This window comes from Suricata suricatta, chromosome 15, assembly GCF_006229205.1.
Source record: "Suricata suricatta isolate VVHF042 chromosome 15, meerkat_22Aug2017_6uvM2_HiC, whole genome shotgun sequence".
Taxonomy (NCBI): Eukaryota; Metazoa; Chordata; class Mammalia; order Carnivora; family Herpestidae; genus Suricata; species Suricata suricatta.
In genome coordinates, this window is record NC_043714.1 from 78,353,376 (window position 1) to 78,369,060 (window position 15,685).

The 15,685-nt window shown below is 49.7% G+C and overlaps 1 protein-coding gene across 3 annotated transcripts in view; it reads right to left on the reverse strand.

Moving 5' to 3' along the window:
• ARHGAP39 (Rho GTPase activating protein 39) overlaps window positions 1–15,685 on the reverse strand; it is a 102,643-nt gene that overhangs the window by 68,631 nt on the left and 18,327 nt on the right. Inside the window, exon 1 of one of the 3 annotated variants that reach the window (XR_003903007.1) lies at window positions 6,103–6,352. The exons of 1 other annotated variant lie outside the window; for it this stretch is intronic. The gene's annotated coding sequence lies outside the window, so the exon portion shown is untranslated. Of the gene's footprint in view, window positions 1–6,102; window positions 6,353–15,685 lie in introns of those variants that run through there. One more of the 3 variants, XM_029923063.1, reaches the window with a different exon arrangement.

Sequence of the window (15,685 nt, forward strand, 5' to 3'; positions counted from 1 at the left end):
ACAGTCAGGACACCCAGATGCGCTGGTCCTGTGGTCTTTGCTGTCCTGGGCCTCTCTCGCCAACAAAACTGCAACAGGACCCCCGCAGGACCGTACAGAGAGAACAAAATATACATCATGCGTTCATGTGCCAGCGGTCAGAGATGAGCCAGCCTGTGACCCGAACAGCCCCACACTGGGGTCCCGCTTGTTCCCCAAACCCTCTACAAGCACAGCATGACCCCACGGGGCTCTGAGAGAAATGAGGGCAACTGAGAGAGGGCTTTGTGACAAAGGGGTGACAGCAGCTTTGGGTCCTGCGGTCACCCTTCCCAGAGCCCACAGGCTGGGACGCTGGCCAGCCTCCAGCTGGTGGGAGACCCCACCCAATTGCCTCAGCTCCCCCAACTAGCAAGTTGGGGATATAGGCCAGAGTCTGAGGGCAGGACCAGGATGGAGGGAGACTCAGGTCTCCACGAAGAAAGATGAAGATGTTTTTATTACTTGTATCTCGTGATTGTTTAAAAATGCTCTAATTTCAGGGGCACCAGGGTGGCTCAGTCAGTTAAGTGTCCGACTTCGGCTCAGGTCATGACCTGACAGTTCGAGTTCTAACCTCACGTCGGGCTCTGTGCTGACAGCTCAGAGCCTGGAGCCTGCTTCCGATTCTGTGTCTCCCTCTCACTCTGCCATTCCCCCACTCATGTTCTGTCTCTCAAAAATAAACAAATGTTAAAAAACACTTTCTTTTTAATGCTCTAAACTAGAACCACGCCTTCTGCTTGCTACTGCACTACACCCATACCTTTGCTTTGTGAGTCGTCAAACACTAAATGAAATAAAATAATTGGCTGGTTTCTTAACAGAAGCCTCCTTTTGAGTGAAAAAACGACTTAAGAGTGTGATAGGCAAAGGAGCAGGAAGTGCTGGTGTGTGTGTGTGTGTGTGTGTGTGTGTGTGTGTGTGTGTGTGTGTGTGTGTGTGTGTAAGGGAGCTTCTCGCCTGCCCCTCCTCTTGAGGGTGCCAGCGATGTCGGAGCCAGCAGGGCAGGGCACAGCAGCCTGCAGACCTCAGGCCACAGAGCCCGGAGCAGACAGAAGCGCCATGAGGAAAATAAGCTCCCACAAACACTGGGGCACAACCAGAAACACCGACAAGGGCAGCCCGCGGCCTCGCCTCGGCGCGGGGGCGCTGCTGCGCCTGGCGTCAGGCCAAAGGCGGTCTCCGCCTCGTGGTGGTAGGGTCTGAAACTGTCCCCCCAAGCCAGGCATTTCTCCACCTGCCTCCACCAATTTGTTTCATTTATGCTCTGCTGTTGCCATCTGCGCTTATTTTTAAAATAGTATTTTCAACCAAACAGAATGTTTTTATTTCCATTAGAGGTTACAGCAGTGGTCCTCAGAAAGTCCTGACCTGTCCCTTGGCAGGTCCCAGCTGCCTCCTAGGGCACTTCCCACCCGCCTGTGGGGCAAACAGTGGCCCGCACACCTGATGGGGACAGGAGCCAACACCCTGCCCTGCTCCTATCCTCTGCTGGGGACTTTGCAGCGACCTTCAGAAGAGCTGACTTCACAACTTACTTGTGCATTCCGGGACTATTTCCAGGAGTATGGAAGGGGAGGCTAGAAAAGGGTGCTCCTGGCCCTGGGCAGCCTGCCATCTAGTCCTATGTGTGAGCTCCCTGCACTATGTTCTGAGAGCCCCCCTCCCCTACTTGCTGCAGGTCCTCTACCTTGACAGTCTGTGCAGGGGCACCTCGGCAAGGCCCCAACCCTCCAGCACACGGCTCCCCACAGTCCGTGCAGACGGAGGGCCAACTCTCCTCCCTTCTGCAGAAGGCTGCCCCTTGTTCAGCAGGTCCCAGGAGCCAGCAGCGGTGGGATGCAGCCTGGGAGACATGCTCCCCAGTGGGGAGGTGGCGTTCAAGTAGAGAAATGGTGCCTGAGGGTGCCAGCAAGGCCTGTGTTGCCCCCCTCAGCCTGGACGGTTGGGTCCTGCTTCTACTCAGGTGCCTCCCAACCTCGCCTGTGGAAGAGCATCAGCACAGTGGGGGCGAGGCAGGGTGGGGGGCTGCTCTCGCGTCCATCCTTTGCGGACCTTTAGTCATGTGGGGCTTGGCCATCTTCCCCTCTACCTCAGGAGTCAGGTCCTGCTCAGGCCTCGCCCTACAAATGAACAGAGGGCAGCCCAGGGTCACCTGCCAGCCCAGACCTGCCCTGTGCTGATGCCTGGAGCCGTGGTGGCAGGCGAAGGGCACGCCCAGAGCAGGGCAGGACAGTGGCACCTGCACGCTGTCTTGTGGGGGAACCTCAAGCCACACTGCAGGCCTCCAGCTCCACTCCCCCCCGCCCCCCGCCACCACCCTCAAGGGCAGCTGCTCGCTGCTTTCCGCCTCACACTGCAAGAAAGTTCCGGGCATGAGTGGGCGACAAGGTTCTTGATTCCAACTTCCTACACAAGGCCCTAGAACAGAAGACGCTCTGTGCTGGCTCCTAATGGGGGCTGTTTTGAGAACGAGTCCCAGGAAGCTGCAATCTGCTCCTGGTGTCCAGCAACGCTCCTCACTCCAAGCTCGGGCACCCCCCCATCCCCCCGCCTGGCGTCTGAGTGATGGGCCCACACCAGTCAGAATGGTGCTGGAGGCAAGGTGGACCCACCCATGTCCTTGGGGTACATGCTCTGCTGCCCTGGATACCCCCATACCTGGCTCTGCCCTCAGCCTCCCCAGGAGTGGCTTCCACACCTGTGTCCTAGGAAAGGGCAGGGGCCATGGCAGTGATGAGGAGTCCTGAGGCTCCCCATAGACAAATATACCACGGGCACCCTCGGGTCAGGGTGAGCACCCGGGACACTAATCAGCACCCTCCATTCACTGGTTCTTGTCGAGACAGAAAATGCCAAAGACTGGAGCCACCTCCCAGGAGGCTGCCCTGCCCCCACCCTCCTGGCCTGTCCCACTGGCAAGGGCACCTCGATGGCACTCAGAACCAAGCAGGACACCATCCTCCCGCCTGCAAGGAGTCACTCAGCCCTCTGGAACAAAAGCCTGCCGCCTCCCGAGCAGTCCACTACCCTCATGGCTGAAGGCCAGCAGACATTCCCGAACATCAAGTTTGCCAATTCCGGTGAACAGATAAACCCATGCAGCTGAACACAGCCTAGTGAGGGAGCAATTCACTCGGGGAAACCGAGCACTTCACGAGCAGCCGCCACTAAGGGCCCGCATCGTGTGGTGGGAAGGTTGACACAGAGCCGGGAGACCGACGGCCGGCATGAAGCTCTGAGGTCGGCTTACTTACATTTCAGGAAGGGGAGTAAAGTCAAGTCCTTTCCTGACACAGAACCACAGCAGTACTTCCCACCCGCAGACCCCAGGAGCATAACCTCTGAAGAATGTTCCTGAAGGAGGATGGGCTGCAGAGCAGGAAAGCACTTGGGGATACACTGACCACTGGCTAAAGTATTTTCAAAGTGATAAAATAACATTTTCAGTCAAAACGACAACAGCTAATTTGATGGTTATGAGAGTCATTCTCAGGCCCAAGAGGAGTGACCACAAACTTCTTTTTTTTAATGGATTATTATGCAGGTGGGGAGAGGGACAGAGGGAGGGGGAGAGGGAATCCCAAACATGCCCCAGGCTGTCAGCACAGAGCCTGATGAGGGGCTCAAACCCACAACCTGTGAGATCATGACCTGAGCCGAGATCATGAATCAGATGCCCTAAATGACCGAGCCCCCCAGGTGCCCCATGAACTTTGTTACTGGGAGGACTCAGAGTGAGTGTATGATAGAATGTTAATTAAACACCAGAGAAAAATAAAATGGAAAATTTTTGTCAATCCCATAGAAAGCAGGATAGAAAAACACGAGGACACGGACATAAGCAGCAAGTGGAAGATTTGAGCCCTGAACGCCTGTGGGCGGTGCCAGCAGACCCCAGTAACGGATCCCACCGGAGTCTGCACGGGACCCTCAGCACAGCGGGGTGGGGGGCCCATGCCCTTCTGTCACCAGTGGGGTCTTCAGGGCTTCTGCTGCCTGTAAGGGAGCCCCTTGCAGTTACTCACTGGAAGATCCAGAAAAGTGCAGATAAACTTGAGGAACATTTCACCAACTGACTGTCAGAGACTCTTCTCTGCCCAATCCCAGTTACAGAAGGGAAACAACCTTCCCAGAACCAGAAGGGCCAGTGCCCTGGGAGAAGGCCCCTGCTCTGACGCAGGACCCACTGGAAATATTCTGGAGTGAAGACTTCCATTTCTGTCAGAATAATGAACCAGACAGATCGCCCAACCCTCTAAGAGAGAACAAAGAAACCATATTATGAGGGTTTTAAACCAGGGGCGCCTGGGTGGCTCAGTCGGTTAAGCCTCCGACTTCGGCTCAGGTCAGATCTCACGTTTGTGGGTTCGAGCCCCGCGTCGGGCTCTGTGCTGACAGCTAGCTCAGAGCCTGGAGCCTGCTTCTGGTTCTGTGTCTCCTTCTCTCTCTGCCCCTCCCCCTCTCATGCTCTCTCTCTCTCTCTCTCTCTCTCTCTGTATCAAAAATAAATAAAACATTAAAAAAAAAAATTTAAACCAGGTGAGTCACACGCATCCAGTGTTAAGATGCTGGTCTCTTTCCATCCGAGGGATGGAGGAGCATTCAGTGGCTAAAACTCTTGCTGAGGACAACTAGAAGACCAAATTAAAAAAAAAAAATGGGGGACTGGGTGGCTCAGTAGGTTAAGTGTCCAACTCTGGATTTCTGCTCAGGTAATGGTCCCACGGGTCATGGGATCAAGCCCCATGTTAGGATCCTTGGTGACCGTGGAGCCTGCTTCAGATTGTCTCTCCATCTGGGGGCCCTGGCTGGCTCAGTCAGTTGAGCATACGACTCTTGATTTTGGCTCACGTCATGATCTCACGTATTCGCAAGTTCGAGCCCCGTATTAGGCTCTGTGCTGGCAGCATGAAACCTGCTTAGGATTCTCTCTCTGCCCCTCCCCTGCTCTCTCTTAAAAATTTTTTTTTGTTTTTAATCTATCTGAAGGGGGTGCCTGACTCTTGATTTCAGCTCAGCTCATGATCTCAGGGGGTTCAAGCCCTGCGTCAGGCTCTGTGCTGGCAACGCAGAGCCTGCTTCGGATTCTCTCTCCCTCTCTCTCCCTGCCCCTCTCCCACTTGCACTCTGTTTCTCTCAAAATAAATAAATAAACTAAAGAATTTTTGTTTTTAAAAAGAAAGAAATCTATTTGAAGGCAAGGAAATGCTATAGTATAGCCAGCAGCCACAGGGCCAAGACCCTGGGAGGCCATGGGAGAAGGAAGCCTGCTCAAGAGGGCCAGGGCAGGGACGGCGGAGGGAGGCAGGAGCTGGGCATCAGCGTGGCTGTGCGGCAGGCACACCAGACACTTGTCCGGGCCACGTGGACATGCAACTGGGACTTACGGGACAAGGCGTGGGCTAAAGGCAATGGTGACTAATGGATTATCTAGATGACAAGATTTAGAATTTCAGGGGACAGAGTGAAGATGACAGGGAGCTGCAGGCACCAGCCCTGCTCCCTGCAGCTCCTGATGTTCCCACGTGACGGATGACGTGAAGGCTCCCAAATGGCATTAGCCACTGAAATGGTCTAAGACTTCAGAAACCGCCTCATGCTTCCCTTCCTGGAAAGGACTGAGGTATCATCAGAGAATCTGCAAAAAGGAGGCTCTAAGAACAGATCCGGGTCACCTCAAGTCTCACCTGTACATCTGTGCACAACCCATGATGCACAGCAGCAGCTTGCTCTCTGCACCTTCTTCTTTAGGCAAACTATCCACAGATACGGGTTCCAGGACCCAGGCATGCTCTACCCCAGGTGCCCCACCGTCACATACCACCTCCTCATTCCACACCCCAGGGATTAGCTTTCCCCATTTACCACCTTGTTCTGGTAAAGAACATCTCAGTCACTTCTAGGGAAGGAAGGATGAAGCCAATTCGGAGATCTCTGAAAGTTTCAATGGGTAAAAAATAGTATACTGGAAATCACCTTCCATCAGATTTTTTTTTAACACTGCTTCATGGACTTCTAAATTCCAGAATTGCTATTAAGAAGTCCAAAGTCATCCTGATTCTTGATTCATGAACTGACCTGTTTTTGTCTGAAAGCTTTAAGAGTCTTCTGTTCGTCCTGTTCTGTTGCAGAATTTCAAGATGGCAAGTCTGACTTCATACACTGTGCTGGACGTTTGGTGGGTCCACAGTGTTTTCCTCAATGGCTCTGTGGGTGAGGCTTCCTCTCTTCCATGTCTGAAACTTTCACTGTCTGGGTACTGGACTCCCCCACAGGTCCTCCAAATACCCTTCCCTCCTATTTTCCAGCTCTATGTTCTATGTGCTGAGAGATTTCCAACTTCATCTTGCAACTCGCGCAGCGGTTCAGTGTCCCTGTGCCCGAGTCCTACAAAGGGTAGTCATGTCAGGCAAAGCTTAGAGACACGGTTATCACCTGTTAGCCATTGCTTTTCACATCTCATTCTTGCCTTTTAAAATCATTTTCCTCCTTTTTGCAGACTATCTTTTAGAAGCACCTTTAATGAAGTTCTGTGGATAGTAACCTATTCTGGCTTTTTTGAAAAAAATCTCCATTTCAGCTTTGTTCTTAAAAGCTAATCTAGCTGGACACCAAGTCTGGGCTGGTGGTTACTTCTCCCAGCACCTCAGACCCCCTCCCACCGCCTTCTGGCTCCTCTCACTGCTGCAGAGAAGGCGGCCAGCGGTGCTGTTATCATTACTCTGGAAGGCCTCTTACTCTTGGGTGCACTTTCTTCATTTACTTATTTACTTACCTATTTATTTAATATTTATTTTTGAGAGGAGGGGAGGTGCCAAGAGAGGGGGACAGAGGAACCAGAGCAGGCTCTGTGCTGACAGCAGAGAGCAGATGTGGGGCTGGAATTCACAAACTGTGAGATCATGACCTGAGCTAAAGTGGGACACCCAACTGACTGAGCCACTCGGGCTCCCGTGTTTGTTTATTTTTCAAAGATTTTATTTTTAAGTAATATCTACACCCAATATGGGTCTCAAACTCACAACCCGAGATTGAAAGTCGCATGCTCTTCCCACTGAGCCACCCAGCAGCCCCACTCCTGGTTGCTTTTAAAATCCCCTCTTGGTCTTAGGTGTTTTGGAGTATCACTATGATGTGACTCAATAAAGACACTATCCTGTTTGAAATAAACTATACTTCTATCATCACATCTTTTATCAATTCCAGGGTATTTTTCAGCCAATAGCTCTTTAAATATTGCCTCTCCTCCCTTCTATTTCCCCGTATGGGGCTGAAATCAAATGCATCTTATTAAACATTTGCTGTGTCCTGTGTCCCCTGCCTCCTCTCTATCACCTTCTCCATCCTATTTTCCACCTTTTTTTTTTTTTTGGTTGTTGTTGTTAAGTTTACTTGAGAGAGAGAGAGGGAGCGCGTGCAAGTACATGCATGACGGGGGAGGGGCAGAGGAGAGAGGGAGAAAGAGAATCCCAAGCAGGTTCCGTGTTGTCAGCACAGAGCCTGACTCAGGGCTCAAACCGTGAGATCATGACCTGAGCTGAAATCAAGAATCAGACACTTAACAGGGGTCTCATTCTATCTTCCATCTGACTAACCCTTTGCTGTGTTAATAAACTCCTTTCGGTTTGTTCACAAAGTCTCAGTTTAACTGTGTATAATCTGATAGCTGTTAATTTTTTAAATTTCAAATATTTGTTTCTAGAGATTCCATTTGGTCTCCTTCAAATCTTCCAATTCTTCCAATTTTCTTCTCATCTTTATAGTTCTGTTTTACTTCTTTAAAGTCCCTGGAGCCCCTAAATTCTGAGCTTTTTGAGAACTCTGTAGTGGAAATACAATTAGTTCTCAGATTTCCTCACTGCCAACACAGAGTCTGGCTTTCTCATATCTGCCAAGTGAATTGTGACTTATCCATCTGCTTCCCAGCTTCCCAAACTCACTGCTATGGTCTCCCTCGCACTTTACCCGACCTTCTTAAGTTTGACTTTTTAGAACATCACTTTACTGTTCCCTTAGCAGGTGTTTGGAAGAGTGAAATTGCATGCATGTGTTTAATCTGCCTCCCTTACCTGAAAGTCAATATGCTTTATTTAAAGAGGCGCCTGGGTGGTTCAGTAGGTTAAGTATTCGACTTCGGCTCGGCACATGGTCTCACAGTTTGTGACTTAAGCTCCGCGTTGGGCTCTATGCTGACAGCTCAGAGCCTAGAGCTTGCTTCAGATTCTGTATCTCCCTCTCTCTCTGCCCTTCCCCTGCTCTTGCCCTCTGTCTTTCAAAGATATATATTTTTTTAATTTAAAGACTACCTTCAGCATAAAAAATTGGAATTAGATTCTAGAAGTAATTTTAATTAAAGTTTCATTTCCAACCTACAAATTATTTCAAACACAAAGGAAATAACTTCTTAACCTCATCACCTATTGACATTAATCATATTAAAAATACAGGCCTGCCATGGACACCTTCCTGGTTAGCATTTCCTGGTGGCATGTCTTTTGGTTCTTGATAGTTTAAAAGTTCATAAATCATATTAACCCTTCAAAATATATTTCAGTTACCGGTTATAGGTATAAATATGTATTTATATCAGAAAACCAAATCAAAAATTTCCTCAAAACAACATGCAGAAAAAAGCTTCAAGCTGCATTTCTAAGCCAACGAGAAAGCATAATTGCACACGCAGGTCTAAAAAGTACGCCAAGTGTCAGCCGGGCACGTGCCGCGCCTACGCAGACAGCCACATCCGGTGTTCCCCCGGGAAGCAGCAGCAGGCATTCCAGTTGTCTGGAAATCAGGAAAACACTTTTGACATCCTAACATCATAGCCTATTTCTTATAAAAAGGTGTTTTACAGTTGTTTTAAGAAACTGGTTGGATGATATAATGAATTAATTTTTCCCACTTAATATGACAGAAAAGATTTGGCTTTTTCATCCAGAATGTCTGATTTTCGTTCTTTGCTTTTTAACGTTTATTCAGTTTTGAAAGACAGAAAGAGACAGAGTGCAAGGTGAGAAGGCAGAGAGAGAAGAAGACACAGAATCCGAAGCAGGTTCCAGGCACTGAGCTGTCAGCCCTGAGCCTGATGCAAAGCTCGAACCCATGAACAGGGAGATCATGATCTGAGCTGAAGCTGGATGCTTAACTGACTGAGCTCTGCGTGCGACTCTGTACTAACAGCTCAGAGCCTGGAGTCTGCTTCCCTCTCTCTCTGCCCCTCTCCACCTCAAGCTCTGTCTCTCCCTGTCTCAAAAATAAACATTAAAAAAATAAAAGAAGGCAGTTTTCATGGCAAAACAATAAAGCAACATTTCAATATAGATTTAGCAACAACAAAAAGTGCTAAAGTATTACAAGAAAGAGCAGTGTTTTCCTGAGAAGCACCCACTGAGGCAGATAAGCACTCCACAAAATATTGTTAAAAATGAAGCCAAGGGGCGCCTGGGGGTCTCAGTTGGTTGAGTGTCCAACTCTTGACTTCAGTTCAGGTCATGATCCCAGGGTCATGGGATTGAACCCCATGTCAGGCTTCACATTCAGCATGGAGCCTGCTTAAGATTCTCTCTCCCTCTGCCCCTCCCCTGCTCGCTCACACTTATGTGCGTGCACTTTCTCTCTAATTTTTTTTTAATTTAGCCAAACTTCCCATTTCACTGTTGTCAATTTTAGTATCTCCCCAGTGTTTTGTTCTAGTTTTTACTTCATCAGGCTTTGGTGCATAGGACAGATGGTGTGCTGATATCATTTTTATCTATATTGGCACTACTCTAGTTCGTTCTTATTTATTAAAGTAAAATTCACATTCAACTCCATTTTTTTTAAGTCTCAGTAATCTGTGTATTCACCCTAGTAAGTACAAACAAATCAAAACATATTATTTTAATAAGATATTAACCAGGCCAGCCTTGGAGATAGTGAGTGTTATTACTGACCACACAACAAAGTAAGTGTTGCAATGAAGTGAGTCAAATGAATTGTTTTGTTTCCCAGTGCATATAAACATTATGTTTATGTTACACTTTCCTCTTATGTTACACTTAAGTGTGCAACAGCACTACCTCTAAAGAAACACTGCATGTATTTTAATTTAAAAAATGCTTCATTGCTGGGGCACCTGGGTGGCTCAGTCAGTTGAGCACCTGACTTCAGCTCAGGTCATTATCTCACAGATTGTGAGTTCGAGCCCCCCATCAGGCTCAGTGCTGTCAGTGCAGAGTCGGCTTCAGATGCTCTGACCCTCTCTCTCTGCCCCTCCCCCGCTTGTTCGTTTTCTCTCTTTCTCTCTCTCTCTCAAAAATAAATACACATTAAAAATATTTTTAAAGAATATTTCATTGCTAAAATAAATGCTAACCATCATCTGAGATTTCAGTGAGTTGTAATCACTGATCACAGATCACTGTATCAAGATTAATAATAACAGAAAAGTGAGTATCAACAAAATGTGACCAGAGACATGAAGTGAGCAAATGGTGATGGAAAAATGATACTGATAGACTTGCTTGATGCAAGATTGCTACAAACTTTCAATTTATAAAAAAAAAACCATAGTATCTGCAAAGTGCAATCAAGTCAAAGCTTGATTAAATCATATGCGGTTTTGGAGACCCCCCTTCTTCAGCTCAGAAGCTAGTTCCCCATTAGTGTGGGCATCTCGAGAGACCTCTAGGTTGAGGTCATTTGTCTTTGGGGTCTCCCTGGGCACCAGCTCTCACAGAGGTGATCTGGGACTGGTACCTGAGAGGTTCCGAGCCACAGGATCACAGGTAGAAAGGCCACGCCGCTTCCAGTTCTTGGGGCCAGTCTGCCAGCACCAGGGCCCGGCCCCCAGGCGGCAGACACAAGAGCGTCCAAAGCACCTTCCAGCAGGGACCCCTTCCAGGAGGAAACGCCACGCGGCCTCCGCGTTCACCTGGCACTCACAGAAACAAACGCCGCAGGCAGTACAAACACCCATGCGGTCCCTCTGCCCGCAGCACAGGCCCGGCCAGCTGTCCCCACTGACATCTACCATGCACACGTGCGCACACGCCGACCTCACTGCCGCCTACCCATCAGTGCCCAACCCCACACCACTTCACTTCCCCTCAAACACGGCCTTTGTTTGCTCCTCCGGAAGCAGGTTAGGGAGGGTTTATTTAGGAAGTGCACCCAAGAACCAAGCTCTCGCTGGGTGTATGGGGACCCACAGAGTCCCCCACGGCAGGGAGCTGGCTGTGCCCACGGAGTATGGGAGAGCAGAGGCCTGAGGATGCCACCGGCCACAGCTGCAGTCTGCGACCTGGAGGGGCACAGGCACAGGCCCCCACGTGTCACTGTGATAACTGTGGCCACCCAACACATTTGCCCTCTCCAGTGTGTGTGTGTGTGTCTTCCCCATAGCCAAGCAGCTCTCCAATCCTTGCAGACACTGACCAGCGCCCCACAAATCTGAATCAATTCTGACTCCTTTGACCTGGAATCAGCTTCAGATTCCCCAGATTAAGGGCTCTGTCCCACAAGACTGCCCCCACTTCAGACGTCAGCTGCAAATCCAGGCTGCCACTGGCGCTTCTGACCACCTGGCGGTAAACCAGAGATTCCCACACCCCACCCCCAGGTTCCATTAATTTGCTAGGGTAGCTCTCGGAATATAGGAAATGAGTTTACTCACTAGATTACCAGGTTACTACAAAGGTTATGAAAGGATATGAATCAACAGCCAGATTAGTAAGAGATCCATAAAGCAAGGTCCCAAACAAAGGAGTTTCTGTGTCCAGGTTCTGGGGTGTGCCACCCTCCCAGCACAAAGATGCATCCTGGTTCACCCACTCAGAAGCTCTTCAAAACCTGTCCTTTGGTGTTTTTAACAAGGCGTCATTAGTAGGCATGATTGATGAAGTCACTGGCCAGCGGTGACAGAGCTCCATCTCCAGCCCCTCCCCTCCCCTAAGGTCAGGGGGTGGAAATGAAAGTTCCAACTTCCTAATCCCATGGATGGCTCCCTGTAGGAGCTGTCCAAAAGTTACCTCCTTAATGCGAGACACCCACTTCACTTTGATGGCTCTATGGACAAAAGAACAAACGTAACAAAAGATGTTTCCACTTCTTTTATTGCTTAGGAGGTTTAGGAACTGTGAGCCAGAACCCTATGGAGACCGAAACGTCATCAGTCATGAGACACAGTATCAACCCTGGGTCCCCTGGCATGTCACGCACGCATGACCACACAGGAACTGGACTCCCTCAGCCCCACCCAGGCCACAGACCTGGAAGAGCACAACAGTGCTGTCTCAAGTTGCCAAATCTGTGGTTACTTATCACAGCAGCCAGAGAAGTCTGGGGCACACTCCCTCCCCCTTGGGAAGTTTTGCTGGTTATCGTCCCTGGCCCTCCTACGCGCTGTCCCTCTCCCTCCAGGACCTCTCCCCTTCAGATTTCAATCAGGCCCTAATTTCCCCATATTAAAACTTGCAAGTTGGAGAGCCTACCTCTTTGTTCCGGCCCCCGTGCGTTCCTCACCTCTGCCGAGACCCCAATCTCCCCTCCTCACGTCCCGTAATCCCAAAAACCTGAACTGTGTCCCTATCACTGACGGCACCGGGGCTTCCAAGCTAATGACTGGCACTCCTCCTGCTGAAGGAGCAAGACCTCTTAGACATGACGCTCAAAGCACACGTGACAGAAGAGAAAACTGGTAGAACGGGACTTTGTCAAAATTCAAAACTGTGCTTAAGACAGTGAAAAAACAAGCCACAAAAGAAAGAGAAAATAAACCTCTGCAGATCACATATCTGGTAAAGAACTTGTATCCACAATGTAGTAACTCAATAACAAGAAGAAAACAACCCAATTAAAAATCAGGCAGGGACACCTGGGTGGCTGAGTCAGTTAAGCATCTGACTTGGGCTCAGGTCATGATCTCATGGTTCGGGAGTTTGAGTCCTGCATCGGGCTCTGTGCTGAGAGCTCAGAGCGTAGAGTCTGCTTTGGATTCTGCGTCTCCATTTCTCTCTGCCCCTCCACTCCCCCTTCTCTCTCTCTCTCTCTCTCTCTCAAAAAATAAAAAAATCGACATTAAAATTTTTTTTTAAATCAAAGAATGTGAACACACATTTCTTCAAAAAAGATACACGAATGGCCAGAAAGCAAATGGAAAGATGCTCATCATCACTGGTCATCAGGGAAATGCAAATGAAAACCACAGTGAGATGCCATTTCACATCCACTACCAAGAGGATGGACAGTGGTAAGTCCTGAGGACGTGGAGAACTGGGGGTTCCTGTTCACGGCTGGTGAGCATGCAAAGTGAGGCAGCCTCCTTGGAAAACAATTTGGCAGTTTCTTAAAAAGTTAAAACATAAATTTACCAACGACCGAGCCATTGCAGTCCGAGAACTCTACCCAAGAGAAATGGAAATGGGCATTCATACAAAGACCTGTGTGGGAACATTCATAGCAGCACAACCCCTAAGAGCCAAAATCTGAAAAACCCAGGAAATAGACAACCAAAATGTTGATGTCCACACAGCAGGATGCTCAGGCTGTAAAGTAACCCGTTAGCAAAAAAGTCACACATGGGGCGCCTGGGCGGCTCAGTAGGTTACGAGTCAGACTCTTGATCTCAGCTCAGGTCATGGTCAAGGTTTGTAGGATGGAGACTCGTGTGGGCCTCTGTGCTGTCAGTGGGGAGCCTGCTTGGGATTCTCTGCCCCTCCCCCAACTCACATGTGTGTATGCTCTCTCTCAAAATAAACATTTAAAAGCATTATCCTTCCTTTCTTAAAAAAAAAAAAAAAGTCACACACTTAGACCACATGTGGTATGAATCCACTTATACAAAATGTCCAGAACAAACAAAGTCTGCAGAGACAGAGCGCAGGTGACTTGTTACCTGGCTGGTAACAGGAACAAGGGGTAACTGAAAATGAGCTCACGGAATCTTTCTGGTGTCACGGAGATGCTCTAAAATTGGATATGGCGATGGCTGCACAACTCTGTAAATGTACTAAAACCAGTGAACTGTATACCTAAAACAGGTGAATTTTTTGGTATGTAAATTGTACCTTAATAAAGCTGTTAAAAACATCACAGGGTCAATGCTGGCTCTCGGCAGCTTTCCTCCCTGCTCTCACCACACATTTCGATATCGCTTGGCACTGGCATCTGAGGCCTTCTCTCCCGGCAAGCACCCCGAGGAGGGGTCAGCTCTGCCACGCAGGCCCCATCTGGGACGTCACACCTGGCTCTTCTCTGAGCGCCACCTGCCTGCTCAGCTCTCTGCTGGCAGCTCCACCTTACACCTGCCCTCTCTGCACCCAGGCCAAATCCAGATAATCTAGACCCTCCTCACAACTCAACTCAGTGTCATCAGACCCTGTCCCTGTGGGTCCCCTATCACAGGCTGCCACACCTTGCTCAGGGACCCAAAACAGGCCCTGGGATACAGTGCATCCTCCAAGTCTCCTCCACAAAGCGTCAACCATAGCCCCACTTCTCTGACAAGGAAGCAAAGGACCTCCAGCTGCCTGACACTCTGCTCAGAGTCAGACCACAGCCAGCTGCACGGCACACGCCTGCACTGTGACCAGGGTACCACAAGTGGGATGCACATGGGGGACAGCCCCCCGGAGGCTGCAGGACACCATTTCCAGTCAGGCGTGAAGAGAGCTGGTCCAGGCATGAGGGAAAGGTCAGTCCTGAGGTCAGGGCCTGGGCGGGCACACCCTTCACTGCCTCTGTCTCTGTGTCGCACCACAAGAGTCCCTCAGGATCTTTACACGTGCTGTTCCTCCGGCTCAGAGCAGCAGCCCATGATCAGGGCAGAGAATCATCCCTGGAAATACAGGCCCTGGCCTCCTAGGAGCCACAGCCCCTACAGATGCACACTGCCAGGACCAGGTGTGCCCAGAACACCCCAGCACCCTGGCGAGGATGGCAGGATTCATCCGTTTCCCTCTTGACAAAGCACAGTTTGGAAGCATTTGTGCTGATCCTTCTTAAAATGTGAAAATTATGCATCCGTATGGGTAGGGAAGGGAAGCAGTCTGTCCATATGTTAAATGCTGAAGGTGGCAGTGTGCCAAACAGTCTGTCCTCACTTTCACTGTTACAGACCCCCAGGGATGCCCCCCTCCCCGGCCCCCGCCGAGTGCCACCATGCACATGAGCTTCCTGCTCACTGTTCCCCTGGACCTAGCATGCTGGCCATCAGCAGCCCACGGCCGCCCACCTGCTAGCCTGCAGCTGTCTGCGCACTAAGCACGTGACAATGGACAGAGTATTCCTCAGCAAAACAACAACCTGGAAACAAGTTTAAATTTGCCAGGTTAAGAACCTCAAAGGACAAGGGAAAGAATAACACCTCGAAGACTATGAAAACTTAAATGAACCAGAGGACATTAGCGACATTCCTGCAGAATGCACAAGAAACAGAGGGATGCTCGGTGCCGGAGAGGACACACAGGCAGCTGCCACATACCCAAGGGGCCTCCAAGGGAAGACAGAGCCCAAGCAGTGCTGGCCAGCAATTTTCCAAAGCAAAGTAGGATAAATAAAAATAAATCCACCTCTAGCCTCACTACTGTGAAGAACCAAATATCCTACAAGCTACCACAGAGAAAAGAAAGAAGACTTCTGGTCTGAAACATGCTGGAGGATTCCTGGACTAAGGCGCCGTGCC